At 45.8% G+C, this 21,075-nt stretch overlaps 1 protein-coding gene across 3 annotated transcripts in view; it reads left to right on the top strand.

Annotated features, from left to right (window-relative positions):
* DIPK1B (divergent protein kinase domain 1B) overlaps positions 1–21,075 on the top strand; it is a 395,039-nt gene that overhangs the window by 225,397 nt on the left and 148,567 nt on the right. The window lies entirely within an intron of this gene.

The raw sequence follows: 21,075 nt of genomic DNA on the forward strand, positions 1-21,075 counted from the left end.
TAATCCAGTCTGATCTCAGTCAGAGTACCTGATCTGCATGCTTGTTCAGGGGCTGTGGCTGAAAGCATTAGAGACACAGGATCCGCAGGAGAGTCAGGAAACTGGTATTATTTTAAGAGGAAAAATCCATATACCTCTCAGTTTAGGTTCCCTTTAAGCTACATTTCTAAAACCTTATTTTTTTGTTTGCTTTAGCACGGAGGGGAAGGCAATAGGGGCAGTTGCTTAGGGCGCAGTGAAGTCATGGGGGCTCCCTGTGAAATCTCATTCAGCCAATATTGCTATCTTGAGATGATAATTATTCCAGATTGCATACAGATTTAGGCTGCTTTCACATCAGGACGTTAAAGTCGCACATTACAGCAGCCCCTAACGCAGAACAACTCACAGTAATGAAAAATCAATGGGCTGTTCACAGTGCCCACGTTGCGTTGGAGTATAACGCTGCAAGTTAAATGAAAGTGCAGCGTGCTGTGCGTTATACTCGTATTTAGCTGCGTTACAATGTTTGCACATGCTCAGTACTGTTTTAATTTTTTTTTAAAAATGTGCCGCGTGCGCCATTTTTGTTCTATCAGTATGCGTCAAAAAGTACGCATCAAGAGACGCATAACGCAGTTCAATATAACGTCCAACCAAAACTAACAAGCGTTGCGTTAGGGGCATGTTATGTAACCTTTACGTCGCATCAAACGCAATGTCTTAGTGTGAAAGAGCCCTTAAGGTCGCCATACACTGATAGATCTGCAGCAGATTCAACCATCGGATAGATTTCTGTCAAATGCCTGTCAGGTCGAATTTCACAGGAAAGTATCTGATGTGTGCCACACACTAGGAACAGATTTCCAATAGATTTCAGAATGAAATCTATTGTATTGGGAATCTATTGAAAATCGATCTAAATGCATTACTGCACCATTAGATCCAATGCAACTCTATGGGCCATAGATCTGCTGCCAGCACCAGACCTAGATTTTCCATCCTGTCAGATAGATCAAATCGATCGAAATCGGCCGCAAACTGATTGTTCGGCCTTTCGATTGTGCATCGGTTTGCAGCCGTCAGCCGTTCGATTCGACCGAATCGTTCTGTGAAATCAACCAGTGTATGGGTCCCTTTAGGGTAGGCAGGAACACACTAGGCAGAATCGCATATGCATTTTCTACTATGTGCTATGGGAAACGTATATGCGATTCTGCCTAGTGTGTTCCTACCCTTAATATGAGATACAGGACAGAAAGTGCATGTGTATGATCTAATGCCATAAAATTTGCATGAAATTTGCTTGCAAGCTGCAGGCAGAGAATGCAGTTATGCCCTGCAGGTTGTATCCAGATTCCTATTGTAGCCTAGTCTGATGCTACGTACACACATGTGACAACGATCGTTCGTTGAGAACGACGAATGAACTTTTAATTGATGAAAGAACGACCTGAGTAAAGATAGTTTTAAAAGGTGTGTAACGATCTGATCGTTAGAACGAACGTTACATCACGTAAAGCAACTATTGCGCCTGCGCATAAAAATGAAAAGTTTCACAGAAAAATAGTGAAATGCGCATGTCAAGCCTAGTACGAACGACCGTTTCCAACGATGTACTACTTTTGCAAACGATCGTCGTTGGTTAAAATCCGCCGAGACAGAACTTTCTTTGTAGCGATTTGGCTCGTTCGTCGTTTGCCTTAATAGTCGGTGGTTCGTTTTTTGTACCGATCGTCGTTGGTAAAGATCGGGGAACGATCGTTACAAACGACTATAGTCGCATGTGTGTACGCACCTTGAGAGGTATATAATTGAGAGATGTGATCTGTGACATGCCAATAATTAGGGCTTGCATGCACATTGTATGCGGCCTGAAATTGTCCCAAAGGCCTGGAACCCACTGAAATCAGCAAACGCGAAACGCAACCGCTAGCGTTTTGTCTGAGCGGTTTGCAATCGGATTCATGCGCGTTTTCGGTCGCGTTTTGCAACATTGTATTTTTTTGCTCAGCGGTTGCGTAGCGTTTCGCGTTTCGCGTTTTTATCCTGATTGGTCCTGTGAATTATTTTTCATTTTGTTACAGTGTGCTGAACTGCAAAACGCTAGCAAAACCGTTCAGTTTAGGTTTTGATGAGCGTTTCCGCTAGCGTTTCAATACTTTACATTGAAGCGCTAACGATCCCAAAATGCTGCAGGTCCTGCGTTTGCGTTTCTGGGAAACGCAAACGCTCCTGTGGAAGTTGCCCCATCCATTAACATTAGCCCAGCGTTTTGGCAAAGTGCTAGCGTATCGCAGTGCTGCCAAAACGCTGCCAAAAGCGCTCCTGTGGGTTCCAGCCCAATCAGTTGAACTCCCTGTCAGTTCTGATTGGCCCATTTCCAAGCTGCAGACAAATTGAAGGCTAGCTGGAAATATTAGCAACTCCTTCCTTGACCATCTCTCGCATTAAAGAGTCAGTATCGCAAAAAAAGTAGGCAGTTAAAATCTGACAGAACCAACAGGTTTTGGGCCAGTCCATCTCCTCATGGGGGATTCTCAGGGTTTTCTGTGTTTTCAACAGCATTTCCTGAATAGCAGAGGCAAAGTCTAAGGGCTCGTTTCCACTATTGCGGTGCAGAATCGCCTGGATTCCACCGCTGTTAAAATTTCTGCGCGTTTTTTTGCCGTGAATTCGCATGCGAATTCCCATGAAAATTCGCATACAATAGCCGCATGCGAATTTCCTATTAAATACATTAGCGGCGATTCGCATGCATTCCACTCGCAGGCGAATTCGTTGGCTCTTTTGTTTTACCGCTGAAAAAAACGCACCTCAACAACGCTACAGTGGAAACAGGCCCATCCACTTGCATTACATGTGCGAATCCGCATGTGTTGGACGCATGCGGATTCGCGATAGTGGAAACGAGCCCTAACTGACAAAACAGTGTGCAAATGTGTAGGAAGGTCGGCTGGTATCTTACTATTTTGGCAGTTAAACTGCTGTTCACTTGCTCAGGGAATGCTGTTGAAAACACAGAAAACCGCAGTTGTGGGCGGTGGCTTAGTGTGTCGGTTGTAGCGTGCGTTCGCAGGCTTTGGGTGACAGGCGCTCTGTGAAGGTTGTGGACAGGTCTGTGGAGTCGGTGATTTCAATAAACTGAGGAGTCAAAGTCGGATTAATTTTGTACCGACTCCACAGCCCTGGTTCTTTTGAGAATCGGGAGTTTACTAGTGATTTCGATTCCTCAGTACAACAGTCAGAGGGAACAGCTAATTGTGGGACATGCTTACGTTTAAGCTCCGCCTCCTTTGCTCACAGGCAGAGCAGGGGAATCTGGATACTGCCACCTATTGGAAGGCCTGAAAAACAAAACAGGAAACAAAATCTCAAAAAGTATTGTTTTGGGAGCTTGATAACTCCATGGACTGTATTTTGCTGATGAGAAATGTTATAGTAATATTTTAGGTGTATATTTCTACATTTCTGCCTCTTCTGATAACTGTGATATGACCGTTGTAACAATCCTGCTGTACTCTCTGTACATTATTATTATTATTGATTTATAAAGCGCCAACATATTCTGTGGCGCTGTACAAAGTAACATAACCCGATCTTGATTTATTGTGTAGACTATAAAATGATGCTTCATCTTCTTCCAGTAGTTTTATCTGAAAAGTTGGCTTTTCAAAACAAGGTTATCCCAAAGCATTGAATTTGTAAGTGGGTACACACATCCAATTTCGATTGGCCAATTTTACCACTTCCAAATAGGATGATGAAGGCCAGCGGATTTTGAATACTATGAGCAGATCCTGTAGGTAAGCTTTCATACCACATAGAGGTGGTAAAAATCGTCAATCATGGCTAAAATCAAAATTGGATGTGTGTGCACCCTGAAGCCTGGTACACACTGTCAATTATGATTGGCCAATCACTAACCAATATTACCTTCTCCATGTAATATGAGGGTTTACCTACACAATCTGCTCATAGTATTTAATAATTGTTGATCCTCACACTACATGGAGGTGGTAACATTGGTCAGAGATTGGCCAATCATAATTGAAAGTGTGTACCAGGCTTTAGGCTCTCAGAACAGACTACTTGTAATTATTTATAGAGACGGAGGCACAGAAAACTGGAGCCAGTGTGCTGCGGTTGCCCAGAGCAACGGAGAGTCCTTTTCCCTAGGCATCTCATTTTGGAGAACATTTTATGTCTTGCCTCCAAGGTGCTAAATGCTTATGCTACCCAGTGCTGCTCAGCAAGATTTCGGGTATCCGAACTACCCTGATAATCCAAACTTTTTCCAATATCCGAACATTGAATAGCAATTCGGATATTTTTTTAAAAAATCCGAATAGACTATCCGAGCAAACTTGGATTTGCCATCTGAAATCCGAGCGGATAGTTCGTTCAGATATCCGAGCAGAAGCCAAAATCACCTTCAATGGCATTTGGCATCCGTCATTCCAGTGTTCTGTACTGACCCCGGGTAACGGTCTGCTGCCACGTTCTGTGAGGGTCGCAGATTGTACCAGACACGACTGACAACCGGCATCTGATGTCCAGATCGGGCTCCGGTTGCATTTTTGCTCTAGAATCGTTTTCTTTTATGTTTTCCATTGGATTGCGAGCTGGGATTGTTATCTGGAGTGATTTATCGCGGTGGTGCTGTCGGTGCAGAAAGTTTAGCAGTCGCGGTCGCATCCTCTATATATCGCCGCGTGTTATCAGATGAACTCTGCAAAGACACCAGAACTCTTAGTAAGCACGATTTGTAGACAGATAGTCGTCACTGGTTCTGAGTTTTTGTTTGTCCGTCCTCTTACTTTGACGCTACAGTTATTTGGATGAGAGACCACAGACGTTTTTTAGGTGAAATGGGGCCCTAACAGTAAACTTGTGACCTTACTGTCTTGTGGTGCCCCTAATAAGTTTGGGGCCCTAGGCAATTGCCCGGTTTGACCCTGTGGAAGCCTGGGATCTGATGAGACCAGCAGGCCTGTAAGGGGTTACTAGCGGGCGCCAGAACTGTAGTTACAGCTAATATCCTCCTCATTAATAATGAAATGGAAAAGTTGGAGGAATCACAGGCAGACGTTAATGCGCTCTCAGACCGCGTCCTCCAGAGGGTAGTTGAAGACCTTTTCGTTAGTTAAAAGAGTTGATGCTTAATGATTTTGGCACCGCTGGCCGTTGTAGCGACTTAGTTGTGTCCCAAGCCCAGCCTGAAAGGTTTTGTCTACCTGCAGCTGGCCACACACCAGCAGATCAGGGAAGAGAGCGATACAACAACAAACAATATAGGATAAAATGTTTAAAAATCTTTGTAAATACCATTTTTTTTTTAACATCACTGTCAGTGGTCATGTGACACTTGTCACTCCTTGCAGTCCCCTCCCCCTCCCAATATCTGCACCACCCCCCTTCATTGATCCGTGTAAAGATTTTTCCTTCATATTTGATCTTTCGGCACGATTTGAACGATCAAAATCGTAAGGCAATTATTGATCTCATCAACGGAACGATATACGACATTTTTACATTCAGATTCCATCCTAAAATCCAACTTTCGGATCAATATTTTTTCCTTTCCAATCAACCAAAGAATCGTGTCACATTGATTTGCAAAACAAACGGCACAGTTTTCTAAACAAGTCGATCATAAAAAAAATCACAAAATCACATCAAAAATAGAATCTGAAGAAAAATTGTACTGTTAATTGGCACTGTGAGATCAGTGATGTCGATGCAACGTTTTTAATTACTGACACGTATGAATTATACAGGTTTCTGAGCCAGTTCGGTGGAGTCTAGTGCTACGTACACACATGCGACAACGATCGTTCGTTGAGGACGACGAACAAACTTTTAATTGACGAAAGAACGACCGAAGTAAAGTTAGTTGTAAAAAGTGTGTAACGATCACATCGTTAGAACGAACGTTACACCACGTAAAAGCACTTAATGCGCCTGCGCATAAAATTGTGAAGTTCCTTGGAGAAAAAGTGAAATGCGCATGTCCAGCCTGGTACGAACGATCGTTTCCAACGATGTACCACTTTTGCTAACGATCGTCGGTGGTAAAAATCCGCCAAGACAGAACTTTGTTTTGTAGCGATTTGCCTCGTTCGTCGTTTGCCTTAATAGTCGTTGGTTCGTTTTTTGTAACGATCGTCGTTGGTAAAGATCGGGGAACGATCGTTACAAACGACTATAGTCGCATGTGTGTACGCACCTTCGGTAGTGCCCCTGTATCAGCCCCAGAACTTGCATAACTTAATTAGTATCAGATTTGGCAACCCTGGGAGAGATACGCCTTAGTTCTGCCCCTCCCCTCCCAAAATGCACTGCGCTCTTCAATGCTTGTAATAAATTATTCACGAAACAAGTACAGTTCCCCCCCTCCCCCCAAAATAAATAAAAAAATAAATAGGTACTTACAGTTATTTTCAAACACTAACCAATATTTTTTCCTGTACTGGGAGCAGGAGGGATCCATGATGTTTTTTGCCTGGAGGGGAGATTTCAGACCTGCCTAAATAGACATATATGTTCAGCTTGGAACTGGTTGTTTTTTGTGTTTAGTTTACAGAGTAAACTAAAATAAAAAGTGTAAGTGTAACAGGTTTGCAGAGCTGAGAACTTGGCACTGCAGAGATCTCACCATTGGAGTCTTCGAACGATAGAATTTTTCCCAGCAGGGGGTAGAGAGAGCCCCTTCTGAAAGCACAGCAGGTGGGCAGAGCTGGAGATTTAGGAGCGCAGAGATCTCACCACTGGGAGGTATGACGGCAGGCTATTCGCTGGTTTCCGTTATTGGAATATCAGTATCGGGTGAAGAAATCTTTTACAACCCACGCTCGATTTGTCGGTCCTCCATGTTTTTAGCGGAACAATTTATTGGCTGTGCGATGCTCAAAACATTTTGGCCTTCGTCAGGGGCGGTTTGTTTTTTGGGGAGGGAGTGAGAACGTCTAATCTGGAGGTTAATTTGATATTTTCCTTTATGTTTGTGACCCGTAAATTGAGGCAGGCTGGCAGGGGAGCCGTTTATGGCGCATCCTGCTGAGAACTGGCAGATGGCGCAATTAGTGGCCGATTGTTGCAAGGCTTCAATTTAATGACCCCTCTTTGCACGTCGCTCGGTTTTCACCCGCCTGGGTTTCAGGGCTGTCTGTGGACATCACGCCGCCGCGTTTCCCAGGGGAGCGAAATCGCTTGATGCGCGCATTTATCTTCATAGCGCCTGGTAACCCCTCGTGTGCCACATGTGTGTCACCGCAGGTCCTGGGGGGGCATCCCCCGCTTCAGGCGTGAAAACAAACGGCGTGGCTGTATAATTCTGCATCGGGCCACGGCGATTGTAGTCTGATGAAAGATAATTTGGGAAACAGTCTGTTTAATTCACCTTAAATTGAGAATGTAGACTGTGGCTTAGCGCTGGACGGCGGTGAGGCAGTCAGCAGCACGGATAAAATACGACCCACATTAATTTTCGCATGATCTGGCCCGATGATTTAGGCCCTGTTTACACCTACTAGAGTTCATGTGCAATTAGCGAAATCTCATTCGCAGCACATCTGATGTATTGCTATCTAAATCACATTTTTCGTGCAATCGTGTACGATTTGTATTTTGCAACTTGTCCGCGTTAAATTGCACGGCTTTGCCTTTTTTTTTCCTTGTGTAGGATGTGCTGGGTTTAATGACAATCACTGGGAAAAATCACAGTTTTCTGTGAAACATCACAGGCGAATGTAAAAAGTTAATGCAATACATTTTCATATAAATTAAATCATGTATTGCTATGCACACAAAAAATTGCAATCTGAAAAATTTGCTTACAAATGTGCACCAAAAATTGCAAAAATGCAAGCTGGCAGAAAACCTGAAAAATCGCAAGCGCAGGTTCATAGTTACAGGAAATCATACGCAGAAAATGCGAGGAAATAGTGACTGCTTTAGGCCTCTTTTCCACAGACTGTTGATGATGGACAGTGAAATTCCTCTCACTCTCACTGCTACCTGGCAACTGCCCGCTGCTGCCTGGCAACTGCTTGCTGAGCACACAGTTCAAAAGTCCGTGGAAAAGAGGCCTTAAGATAGTCTAATGGTCAATGATCCTTGAGTAGGGATAATTAATAATATGCAATTATTTGAATTTATGTAAATATGTATGCAAATATATGTACCTTGAAAATGGATCGATCAATTTAAACCTGGGTGGGATTTGATTGGTCCAATTTTCAAGCTGCATAAATTTGCATACTAATTGACAAATTTGCACAAACTTGGAAATATTTGCTTATCATTGATCATCCCTATTAATGAGATTGCAGCTTGCAGGAAAATATAATGTAAATTGTAATCGGCTTGGGACGAGGCCAAACAGTTGCAATTTCCTGCTGCTTTAGACCAGCCTGATTCTAATTTGCATACTATTTGCATTACATTTACATAAACTTTGCATAAAAAGACAAGCAGGCTGTTGTTTCTGGCTGGAACAACAGCCTGCTTGTCTTACTATGTGACTCCACCCCACTGCAAGAAAAATCCCCTCCCCCAGTCTACTGATAGGACAATGCAGGTCAGCAGCTGACGGTTCAAGCTAAACTCGCAGCACTCTGCTGTACTGTAGAGCTTGATTGGGCCACAGTTCAGCCCTCCCCTTCACAGACTGTGATAGCAAACTGTGCAAGAATTTCAAGAGCTCCGCCACTCTTAGAATTCACACTAGAAGCGCTTTTCTGAGCGTTTTGCGATTGATTCGCGGTTTTTAAAATCGCTCCCATTCTCTTTAATTAAAATCGCAGAATTTTGAAGTATCGCAGCGATTTTTCCCACAATGTTAATGAAAGTGAATGGGACAGATTTTTAAAAAACGCTAATCAATCACAAAACGCTCAGAAAAGCGCTTCTAGTGTGAATGGGCCCTAAATGCATGAATATGAAAAAAAATGCCTTTTATCCTTCTCTGTATTTTCTTTTCAGCAGATCGCTGGATGAAATGGTAGTTAAAAAAATATGTTTGAGTCTGTTTTAAGCTATTGCCATGGTTACGTTGTCGCTGAGCTGAGCTGAGTCCATTTGTCTTTGTATTAAACATCATTTTCCTACAACCCCTTATAAATTTCAAAGCTGACTGGCACATGATTTTAATTTTTTTATTTATATAGCACCAACATCTTCAGTAGCGCTGTACATGGTACAAAACAAAACGTGGGGAGCATAGATATGTGAGAGGTACAATCAGAACATCCAGAAATACAAAATACATACATTGTGGGGTTTGAGACCAATACAGGTGCATGTTCATATGATAAATTACAGCAAAATAGGAAACACTAGGAGGAGGTCCCTGCCCTTGTGTGCGTATAATGTAGTGGGGTGTAGACATTAGGGGAGGAGACACAGGGGTTGGCAGATGAGGCAGTGACCCTCCAATGCTACCCCTGCCCTTCAGATTGTCAGCCTTTGGCAGGGTCTCTCAGTCAGAGCATGAAGGATAGGCTCTGGGAGAGAGTTCTAAAGAAGAGGTGATGCTCGTGAGAAGTTCTGAATGCCGAAGTGAGAGGTTGTGACAAAGCTAGAGGACAAGAGGGTCTTCTGGGAGGAGCGAAGGTCCCGGGGGGGAGGTATCTGGAGATTAATGAGGAAATGTAAGAAGAGGACAGCTTATGCAGAGCTTAGTATGACAGGGTGAGGAGTTTGAGCTGGAGGGATTGGCAGAGAGGGGTCCATGATTTACAGAGATGCCTTTTGGGATTCACACACCCCTGCCATGCGGCATCGATAGAGACTGACATCACTATTTATTGTCAGAATGATTTGTATCTCATCGACCAATAAACCCCACAGCCGAACGTGGACCTCGCGTAACTCTGTGTTTTCATCACAAATTCCATCAATTTGCACCAGAGGAGACATTTTTGTGAAATTAAACAGAGTTTTTGCAAACTGCACAATACAAATATTCTCGCCAATGTCCACTTTAACACAAAATGTTTTTTTTTTTTTTTTTTTTTTTTACTATTATTCATGTTGTGTTGAATTCCGTTCATTTTCGCAAGTACATCTTTAAATTCACGAAAGTGTTTGCGAAGCGAAAATTAGTCATATACACTAATGGACAACGCCCACATAATGCTCGCTATTTCATCTCGGGGCATCTGGCCTATCCCTTCTCAAGGAACGGATGACACTGCGTGTGATGTCACAAGCTCCCTCTGCACTGACAGGTCATCGACTCTTCGGTCAGTCAGGCCTGGAACCCACTACAAATCGCTAATCGCAATCGCTAGCGTTCTGTGTGAGCGGTTTGCAATCGATTTCATGAGCGTTTTTGGTAGCGTTTTTAAAAAGTGTCAGCTTTTTGCCAGCAATTGTGTAGCGATTAGCGTTTTAAATTCTGATTGGTCCTTTCAATTTAAATTTTTTTACAGTGTGCAGTCATTTCAAAACGCTAGCAAAATCGCTCTGTGCAGGTTTTGATGAGCGATTATGCCAGCGTTTATATACTTTACATTGCAGAAACGCTAACGCTAAACATCAAAAAATGCTGCATGTCCTGCGTTTGCAATTTGGTAATCGCAATCGCTCCAGTGAAATTTGGCCCATCTAACATTAGCTGAGCGTTTAGGGAAATCGCTAACGGTTTGAAACGCTCCCTAAACGCTCAGAAAATCGCTCTAGTGGATTCCAGCCCTGACACCGTGGCCTGGTGACAGGTTCTCTTTATTGGCCTTGGATGGCAGAAGCAGGTTTTACCGCGTGTCACGTTTCCTATCGCCTTGTCATCTCTGATAATCGGATCTGGCGACAGCGGGGTCAGACCGCAATGTCACTCGACGACTCTTTGGTGTGGCTGAAAGACGCGTCCCCTCCCCCCAGCTCATCTTTCAGGACTATTGTGCTTTCACATCCAGTGATGGTCTCATTGTCCCCCAGTAGACCTCTAGTTTGTCCTCAAGTGCCGACAGTCGTTTTATGCTCCATCGATCAGAATATCACCTATTCAGGCAAGTAATAACAGCGCTAGGTTGTGGACTAGACCGCGGTAGTCTGTTAGCTGCTGGATGAGCTGAAACACAACCAGACACACATGTCTTTCAAATTATTTTTGAACAGAGGTTTTGATTGCTGTCTGCGGTCACACTGGAGAAAATGTGGCAAGAAGAGGGCATTAAAGTGTAACTGTCGGGCATAAAATCAAAAACCAATTCTTTACTTTTATCTGGTAAACCAGTAATAAGGATGCTAACCAGGCAATCCAAAAGTTAAAAAATCACTCTTAAGGCTCATACACACATCAGACTATAGTCTTTGGAAAATGAAAGATCACAGACCAATCTTACCCCCTTCCATGTAGTATGAGAGCCATACTCTACACAGTCTATTCTATGGAGCTGCACTCCCCATCAGACAGAAATCTTACCCCCTTCCATGTAGTATGAGAGCCACACCTACACAGTCTATTCTATGGAGCTGCACTCCCCATCAGACAGAAATCTTACCCCCTTCCATGTAGTATGAGAGCCATACTCTACACAGTCTATTCTATGGAGCTGCACTCCCCATCAGACAGAAATCTTACCACCCTTCCATGTAGTATGAGAGCCATACCTACACAGTCTATTCTATGGAGCTGTACTCCCCATCAGACAGAAATCTTACCACCCTTCATGTAGTATGAGGGCCACACCTACACAGTCTATTCTATGGAGCTGCACTCCCCATCAGACAGAAATCTTACCCCCTCCCATGTAGTATGAGAGCCATACTCTACACAGTCTATTCTATGGAGCTGAGCTCCCCATCAGACAGAAATCTTACCCCCTTCCATGTAGTATGAGAGCCACACCTACACAGTCTTTTCTATGGAGCTGAACTCCACATCAGAAAAAAAAACCTTTGCAAGATGCTGCACACACAGATGCTGTACAGACACAAAAGATCAGTATCTGCAAAAGATCTGTTCCTGCCAAAAATCCATTCCTGCAAATTGCATTCATAGTCTATGAGATCTGCAGATCATCATACACACCTTGTTTAACTGACATTCATCTGCAGATCAGATCCACCAGGGTGGATTTTCAGATCTGCAGATGATTGCTTGATCTGCAGATGAATGTCAGTTAAATCATGTGTGTATGATGATCTGCAGATCTCATAGACTATCATTGCAATTTGCAGGAATGGATTTTTGGCAGGAACAGATCTTTTGCAGATACTGATCTTTTGTGTCTGTACAGCATCTGTGTGTGCAGCATCTTGCAAAGATTTCTGTCTGATGGGGAGTGCAGCTCCATAGAATAGACTGTGTAGGTGTGGCTCTCATACTACATGGAAGAGGGTAAGATTTCTGTCTGATGGGGAGTGCAGCTCCATAGAATAGACTGTGTAGGTGTGGCTCTCATACTACATGGAAGGGGGTAAGATTTCTGTCTGATGGGGAGTTCGGGCTCGTTTCCACTGTAGCGGTGCGGAATCGCCTGGATTCCACCGCAGAAGAAATCGCATGCAGGTGCGTTTTTTTACGCGTTATTTTACGCGATTACGCATGCGATTTCGCATAGGTTAGGCTATGTGCGTTTTTAACCATGTCACTGCCTGTGTTAATTTACATTGGTTCCTATGCGGAATCGCATGCGTAATCGCGTAAAATAACGCGTAAAAAAACGCATGCGATTTCCCTATTAAATACATTAGTGGCGATTCGCATGCATTCCACTAGCAGGCAAATTCGTTGGCTCTTTTGTGCGTTTTTTCACCGCTCATAAAAACGCACCACGCAAACGCTACAGTGGAAACACGTCCATTCACTTGCATTACATGTGCGAATCTGCATGCGTTGGACGCATGCAGATTCGCGATAGTGGAAACGAGCCCTTCATCTCCATAGAAAATACTGTGAAGGTATGGCTCTCATACTACATGAAGGGTGGTAAGATTGGTCTGTGATCTTTCATTTTCAAAAGACTATGGTCTGATGTGTGTATGTGGCCTTAGTTTTCTTATCCATAAAACAACATTCCCCAGTTTCTCTGGCTCTTATTCGGTACATCTGCCACACAAAGGAAGTTGCAGAGCATGCTGGGTTTTCTCTTTTTCCTTTGGGTCCACAATATGACGGATGCACTACGGGCATACGTAATAAAAGGGCGCCTAGAAATTTGGGTGCTCAGGAAATTGGATAATAGAATACCGGTGTATTTACGGTATTCAATACCGATATTTGACTATAGCTAAACCTAAGCCTACTGTCACACAGATCCCTGACGCCTAACTCCCCCCTAATGCCCTACCTGACGCCTAACCCTAATCCTTCCCTGTGCACAAACACCCTTTCTGATGCCTCACCCTAACTGCCCTTCCCCCCCCCCCCCCCTCGCACAAACACCCTACCTGACGCCAAAGCCTAATTGCCCCCAACACCCTTCCTTTTATGCTGGGTACACACTATGAGATTTTCTGGTCGATTTACTGTCAGATCGATTATTTCCAACATGTTCGATTTGCTTTTCGATTGTTTTCCGAGCATTTTCCGATCGATTTCCGTGCACTGTAATGGGAAATCGATCGGAAAATGCTCGGAAAACGATCGAAAAGCAAATCGAACATGTTGGAAATAATCGATCTGACAGTAAATCGACCAGAAAATCTCATAGTGTGTACCCAGCATTACACCTAACCTTAACCTTCCCCACGCCTAACCTTAACCAACCCCCCTGCTGCCATTTGCTGCCCCCACCACAAGAAAAATTAAAAAACATAATTTTTCAGGCGCCACTATTGGCCATTATTGAAGTAGTGGCTTTGACGGCTATTTTAGGAGTCTGCAGCACCCAATAAACAGAGGGCGCCAGGCCATCGTACATATTGCTGGGGCTGCCCATGGGATTGAAACAGACCAATAGGAATACCCCCTACTCAGGGACGGATCTGGGGGGGGGGGATGCCAATCGGGTATCTTGCCCCAGGCGCAGTTTGTTGAATTCTTAAAAAGGCGGCAAAATGAATGGCAGTTTAGGCGCCAAAACCCGACCTTGCCCCAGGCACAACTTGGTCTTGATCCGTCCCTGCCCCTACTCAGGGAGGATTTTCATTCGTCCACCAATTTTTTTGTTTGCATGTTTGTGGTACGGGAAAAATAAACCTTTTTTTTTGCTTTCCTATGCGCTAGTTCAGATTGGGACATTCCATTCGTTTTCTGATCTGAAAAGCGCAGCATGGACCATTTTCGGGGCAATTTTGCAATAATGGGAGGTATAGGAAAAGCGCAAAGCGCTAGAAAAAGCGCTTTTGCCAGCGATTTCGTGGGCGTTTTTTTTTCCCTGTCAATTTAAATGTGAAGTGTTTCTTGGATTTTTAGGTGCTTTTCCCTTTAATAATAAGGCCTAGGATACTTAGAAATCACAAAACGTCCAAAAAGGTGTTTACAGAAACGCTTACCAATAACGCACAATGTACAGAAATCGCCGGCAATTGCAAAAAAAAAAAAGCGTAATACGCCCAACATGAATGCTAACACGATCGGAACGCAATGTGAACAAGGCCAAACAGACCATGCTTCCCCCAGTTTGTTATTAGGATGTAGCTTATCTCTCATATCTTGTCGGGCCTCAGTGAGATGTCCAGTATCTGGGCAATCCTTTCTGCAGATGTTCGCCGGCCCTCAATAATCATCTCATGGACGAGATCGCAGGTTGTCGGGTCAGTTGACGTTGGAGGGCACCCGCTGCGGAGCTCATCTTCAACGGTGAAATGGCCAGTCTTGAAACGAGATACCCAGGATTTGGCAGTGCTGTAGGAGGGACACTTCTCCCCCGGTGTTGGTGACATCTCAGTGTGAGTGTCCATGGCTGACTGTCACTGGAGAAGCATAACTTCAACAATGTGAAACTTGCTTGTGCCGCATCACAGCTTCTCACTAAAAGGAAAACCAGTTTTAAGAATCGCAAACTCCTGATTTTTTTTTTACATATTAAGATATAGTTTTTGTATTTAATCTGTAAGCAGACCTGGTCCGCCCATGATGCCAAGTGAGGCAACTTCCTCAGGAGGCTGAAGTCTGGGGACAGCACCAGGCAGAAACAGGAAGTGAAGAGATTGCCTGGCCAACCTATACCAGGGGCAACTGTACCTGACTAACCTAAACTGGGGGCAACTGTACCTGGCTAACCTATACTGGGGCAACTGTACCTGGCTAACCTATACTGGGGCAACTGTACCTGGCTAACCTATACTGGGGACACCTATACCTGGCTAACCTGTACTGGGGGCAACTGTACCTGACTAACCTATACTGGGGGCGCCTATACCTGGCTAACCTGTACTGGGGGCAACTGTACCTGACTAACCTATACTGGGGGCAACTGTACCTGGCCAACCTATACTGGGGGCAACTGTACCTGACTAACCTAAACTGGGGACAACTGTACCTGGCTAACCTATACTGGGGCAACTGTACCTGGCTAACCTGTACTGGGGGCAACTGTACCTGGCTAACCTGTACTGGGGGCAACTGTACCTGGCTAACCTATACTGGGGGCAACTGTACCTGGCTACCTATACTGGGGGCAACTGTTCCTGACTAACCTAAACTGGGGACAACTGTACCTGGCTAACCTGTACTGGGGCAACTGTACCTGGCCAACCTATACTGGGGGCAACTGTACCTGGCTACCTATACTGGGGGCAACTGTACCTGGCTACCTATACTGGGGGCACCTATACCTGGCCAACCTATACTGGGGGCACCTATACCTGGCCAACCTATACTGGGGGCAACTGTACCTGGCTACCTATACTAAAGACAACTGTACCTGGCCAACCTATACTGGGGGCAACTGTACCTGGCTACCTATACTGGGGGCACCTATACCTGGCCAACCTTTACTGGGGGCAACTGTACCTGGCTACGTATACTGGGGGCAACTGTACCTGGATAACCTATACTGGGGGAAACTGTACCTGGCTACGTATACTGGGGGCAACTGTACCTAGCTACCAACACTGGAGGCAACTATTCCTGGCCAGTGTTGCCAACTCGTCAGTAAGGAAAGTAGCTATTGGCTGTCGTAGAAGTCGCTAGATGACGTCATCACGTAATTTGTATAATGCACGCTGCACATGCAAGTTATTTGCAAATTCAGAAACCGAAAGTGAGGCCCAGCGCACACCGGGCTGATCCGCCGGCCGCATCTGCCTGAAAATCCGCATGGCTAATGTATCTCTATGGGATGGTGCACACTGGCGGTTTGAGGTTTTTAGCAAGCCGCAAACGTGCCTCTTGTTGCACGTTTGCGGTTTGCTTAAAACCTCAAACCGCCAGTGTGCACCATCCCATAGAGATACATTAGCCATGCGGATGCGGCCGGTGGATCGCATCAAGATCCGCCCGGTGTGCACTGGGACTAAACTCTGTCATCCGCACCCAAAACCACTAGCGTTTTGTGGATCTGCTAGCGGTTTTGGTGTGCACCGGGCCTGAGAGAAAATTCTGTCATATGGCTTTCATAAAGTTACGTGACACTTATTTGAAGCTTGAAATATGGTAAGAAATGTGTATTTGTATCTGACAAACCCATTTGAGTTTATTCTTCTCCTGCTGTAACTGCAGCTGGGCGGGGACTCCTGCGAGAGGATGGGCCTGTCTGTGAGTGCTTTGGGACGGGGGAGGGGCCGGCAGCTGCTGTGGCAAGTTGAGAAGAGTCAGTACAGACACATCAGAGTCAGTAACACAAGAAAAAGTCGCCAGATTTGTCGCTAGTCGCTTTTTAAAAAAATTGCCGCTAGAGAGATTTGGAAAGTCGCTAAATATATCGACAAAGTTGCTAAGTTGGCAACACTGTACCTGGCTACCTACCTATACTGAGGGTGTTTTTTGGGGGGTTATAACGTGCGGGGCAAAATGTCGGTGCTGTGCAATCATTCCAATTCGGGAAGGGGGGGCTCATCCTCATAAGTTTGCCTCAGGCAGCAAAAAGTCTAGAACCAGCCCTGTCTGTAAGGGGAACTGATCAGCACCCCTTGTAGTTTGATTTCCTGGATTCCCCTATATTTGCCCCTAACCATCCTTGGGCTGAAGATGCGGCAGTAGCAAATTTTGCAGCAAATCTGCGACAAGCTGGAACGTAGCACAATCACAGGAGTCAGGAGCGGCGGAGATCCTGCCAGCGAGTCTTTCCACGACCGTGACATCTGCCACCTCAGAAACCGCCTTTTTTGCTCCGAGAGCGCCCAGCGTTGAACATAAAATGAATGCGAGCCTGCCCGGACACGACACGCCTGGACGCGGTCTCTGCACAGCTGTCAGCGAGGTTCTCTAACTACAATGCCTAATTACCGTGACAGAGATGTCGCCCTGCAGAGATGAAAGCCTGCGACGTCTGGCACTCGGAATGGCGATAAGACGGGCGACGAACTGTGTCATTCTAAACTCGCTCGCTATCGTCGTTTATGAATCTAAAAAAACACAGAAAAGATTTGTGCTTTCAAAGTATGGAAGAGTGAGTTTGGGCACCGGTGAGGTTTTGGGTCGGCAGCAGCTCTAAAACCGCATTATTGTGCGAAAGTCTGTAAATGCATTGCCTTTACGTTTCTATTTTTCTAATGTAAACCGCACTCTTCAGGCCGGTTTCAGGCTACTGGCTCATGGCAGCGGTGCGGCCCTGGGGCCGCAACGCCAAAAACAGGCCTTCGGGGATTACCGCGTCAGTATGCAGTGATCTCCTTCTGGCATCCAAACAGGAAGTGATGCTTGTGCTCACTTCCTGTTTTGGAAATATGGAAGCGAATTGTAAAAATACGCTTCCACACACGGGCAGCACAACGCCACCGTGTGTTTTAAAACCCCTGCGTCGCTATAGACTTACACTACTTCCAGTCCGCTGCAGATCGCCGCATGAGCCGCAACGTAACGTAGGTATGCCTTTGCGTTAGGGGACTTCCGGTGCAGCGCTCCGCACCGCAGACTATGTGATTTACCCCATAGACTTACATCACCCTGCGGTAGAAATGCGGTAAAATGCCGCACCCGACCGCCCGTGTGAAAGGGCGCTCAGACTCAGGGGCGTAACAATAGACCCTGCAAGGGATGCAGCTGCAGGGGGGCCCAGAAGCCACAGGGGGCCCCGTGCAGGGAGAAGTTTATTTTCCCTGTCCTGAGAGACTGACAACTAAGGGCACAGAGAGAAAAAAGTTAGAAAAGCGATTCACAAAAAAAAAAAAAAAACTAGCACGCAGCTAATCGCCGGGAATCGGAAATAAAAATCGCGTCAAACGCTAAACATGGACGGAACACAATGTGAACAAGGCCTTAGTCAGTGTTTGCCCATTGTAAATGCTTTCCTCTCCCTGATTTACATTCTGACATTTATCACTGGCGGCCTCTTTATTGCTGGCAGGTGATGTCTGTGGAAGGAGCTGCTGGTTACTTGGTGTTATAAACAGGTGTTTTCCTGTTAAACAATACCAGTTGCCTGGCAGTCCTGTTGGTCTCTTTTGCTGCAGTAGTGTCTGAATCACACACTTGAAACAAGCATGCAGCTAATCCAGTCACACTTCAGTCAAGTGCATCTGATCTGCTGCATGCTTGTTCAGGGGCTATGGCTGAAAGTATTAGAGGCAGAGGATCAGCAGGATAGCCAGGCAACTGGTATTGCTTATAAGGAAACAAACATGGCAGCATCCAGCTTAAGAAACATAAGCTCAAAGAGAAAGTGGGTAAAATATTCTATTGAAGGAGCACAATGAAATATAATTGGAAATAGATATGTTATAAATCCTTTTTTTGGGGAATTTTATTTTAAACGCATCTTAAGGGGGACATTTTAAAGGCCCATCAATAATAACAGCCATTTTCTTTGCTGCAGAACGGCGGCGGCGCTCGGCCATTTGTCGGAAACAGGTGTTTCGTGAGAAAACGTTTTGTCGCGCCCTTTTCTATACATGACATCTCTGCAAAGCGGCCGGGCGCGGCGCCAAGGCTGGAGAGAGCCAGCAGATGGGCGGCTATATATTCCTCCTGCGTTCCTGCAGCCTCATTATTAATGAGTTCCTCCTGTGGGGGTCATTCTTCGCCCACTAATGAGGCCTCTTATGGAAGCGCCGACGCATGCGAGGAAGAAAAGAGCCCGGCCATGCCGTCCATAAAATATGTGCGTAATATTGACATTGGAGAGAGCAGACTGACTGCCGCCCCCCTCGGGTAACCAGGAACGTTTCCGGGCCGCGCATCGACAAGCGAGACTGCTGCAACATTTACTAAGGCACAAGCCCCAGCCGCCATCTCTGGTCTTTTAAAGTGGGGGGGTCTTAAAGTCTTAAAGGACAACTGAAGTGAGAGGGATATGGAGGCTGCCATTTATTTCCTGTTAAACAATACCAGTTGCCCGGCAGCCCTGCTGATCTATTTGGCTGCAGTAGTGTCTGAATCACATCAGAAACAAGCATGCAGCTAATCTTGTCAGATCTGACAATAATGTCAGAAACACGTGATCTGCTGCATGCTTGTTCAGGGGCTATGGCTAAAAGTATTACAGGCAGAGGACAGCAGGACAGCCAGGCAACTGGTATTGCTTAAAGGGAACCAGAGATGGGGACATGAAAAAGATTTTATACATACCTGGGGCTTCCTCCAGCCCCATACGCTCTGATCGATCCCACGCCACCGTCCTCCGCTGCCCGCAGCTACGAGAACCGGGTCCCGTCACTGGCGTCATCGGAGCCAGCCTACGCAGGAGAAGTGCGCCCTCTACGTATCTCTCCAGCAGCTGCTGCAGAGATAGGCAAACAGCGCTCTTCCCTTACGCTTAGACTGACTCCGACTGACGGCAGAGCGGGGTCCCGGTTCTCATAGCTGCGGGCTGCGGAGGACGGTGGCGTGGGATCGATCGGAGCGTATGGGGCTGGAGGAAGCCCCATGTATGTATAAAAGCTTTTTCATGTTCATCTATGGTTCCTTTTAAAGAAAACCTGTAAGGACAAAAAGTTCCACTGGGGGGTACTCACCTCGGGTGGGGGAAGCCTCTGGATCCTACTGAGGCTTCCCCCGTCCTCCTCGGTCCCACGGCGGCGGCGATAAAGCTCCCCGAACAGCAGGGATGTAAATATTTACCTTCCCAACTCCAGCGCAGGCGCAGTATCGGCTCTCCGCCTCGGAGATAGGCGGAAATGGCAGATCGCTGTCGGCCCGCTCTACTGCGCAGGCCCAAGTCTCTTGCACCTGCGTAATAGAGCGGACCCAACAGAGATCGGCTATTTCCACCTATCTCCGTGCTGAGAGCCGCAACAGCGCCACCCGCTGGAGCCAGAAATGGTAAATAAATCAGCGCTTGTCAGGCTTGTCGAGGGAGGAATCCGGGACACTTCAGGGGAGCCAGCCCTGGACTGCCTGCAGCTACAGGGATTGGAGAAGCCTCATTGGGACCCTGAGGCTTCCCCCTCCCGAGGTGAGTACCCCCCAGGGGAACTTTTTTTTGTTACAGGTTCTCTTTAATAGGAAATAAATATGGCAGCCTCCATATCCATCTCTCTTCAGTTGTCCTTTAAGAGGCAATCCAGAGTCAAGTGCAAAATGTGACCGTTCAATAGTTTATGTATGGAAGACATTTTACTGCCTGGCATTGCTTGTGTTTCCCTCAGTTCCCTCCATGCCCCCCCACCCCCCCACGATTATATGCAGATCCTATAACGCCCCCCAAGTACAGTGCATCTCCTATGGTGCCCCCAAATATAGTCCTCTCCATAGAGCCCCAGTTATAATTCTACCCCTCTAATGACCCTAAATATATGCCCTGCTTATAATGGTACCAATTACAGTAATCCTACTGCCCCCCCCCCCCCCTGGGGCACTATAGGGTTAGCACTATAATTGAGGGCGTGGGGGATGCCCCCAATTATAGTGCTAACCCTAAACCTATAGTGCCCCAGTTATAGTGGTTAATGCCCCTAAATGTATCCCCCTCCAATAATGCTCTCAATCATAGTGCTGCTTCTAAAATGTCCCAACCATCTTTATACCCCAATAGAGCTCCCAATTATAAGCCACACCTATAATGTTCCCAATATAGTGATCCCCCTATAGTGCCCCTGATTATA

Source organism: Hyperolius riggenbachi, chromosome 8 (assembly GCF_040937935.1).
Source record: "Hyperolius riggenbachi isolate aHypRig1 chromosome 8, aHypRig1.pri, whole genome shotgun sequence".
NCBI lineage: Eukaryota > Metazoa > Chordata > Amphibia > Anura > Hyperoliidae > Hyperolius > Hyperolius riggenbachi.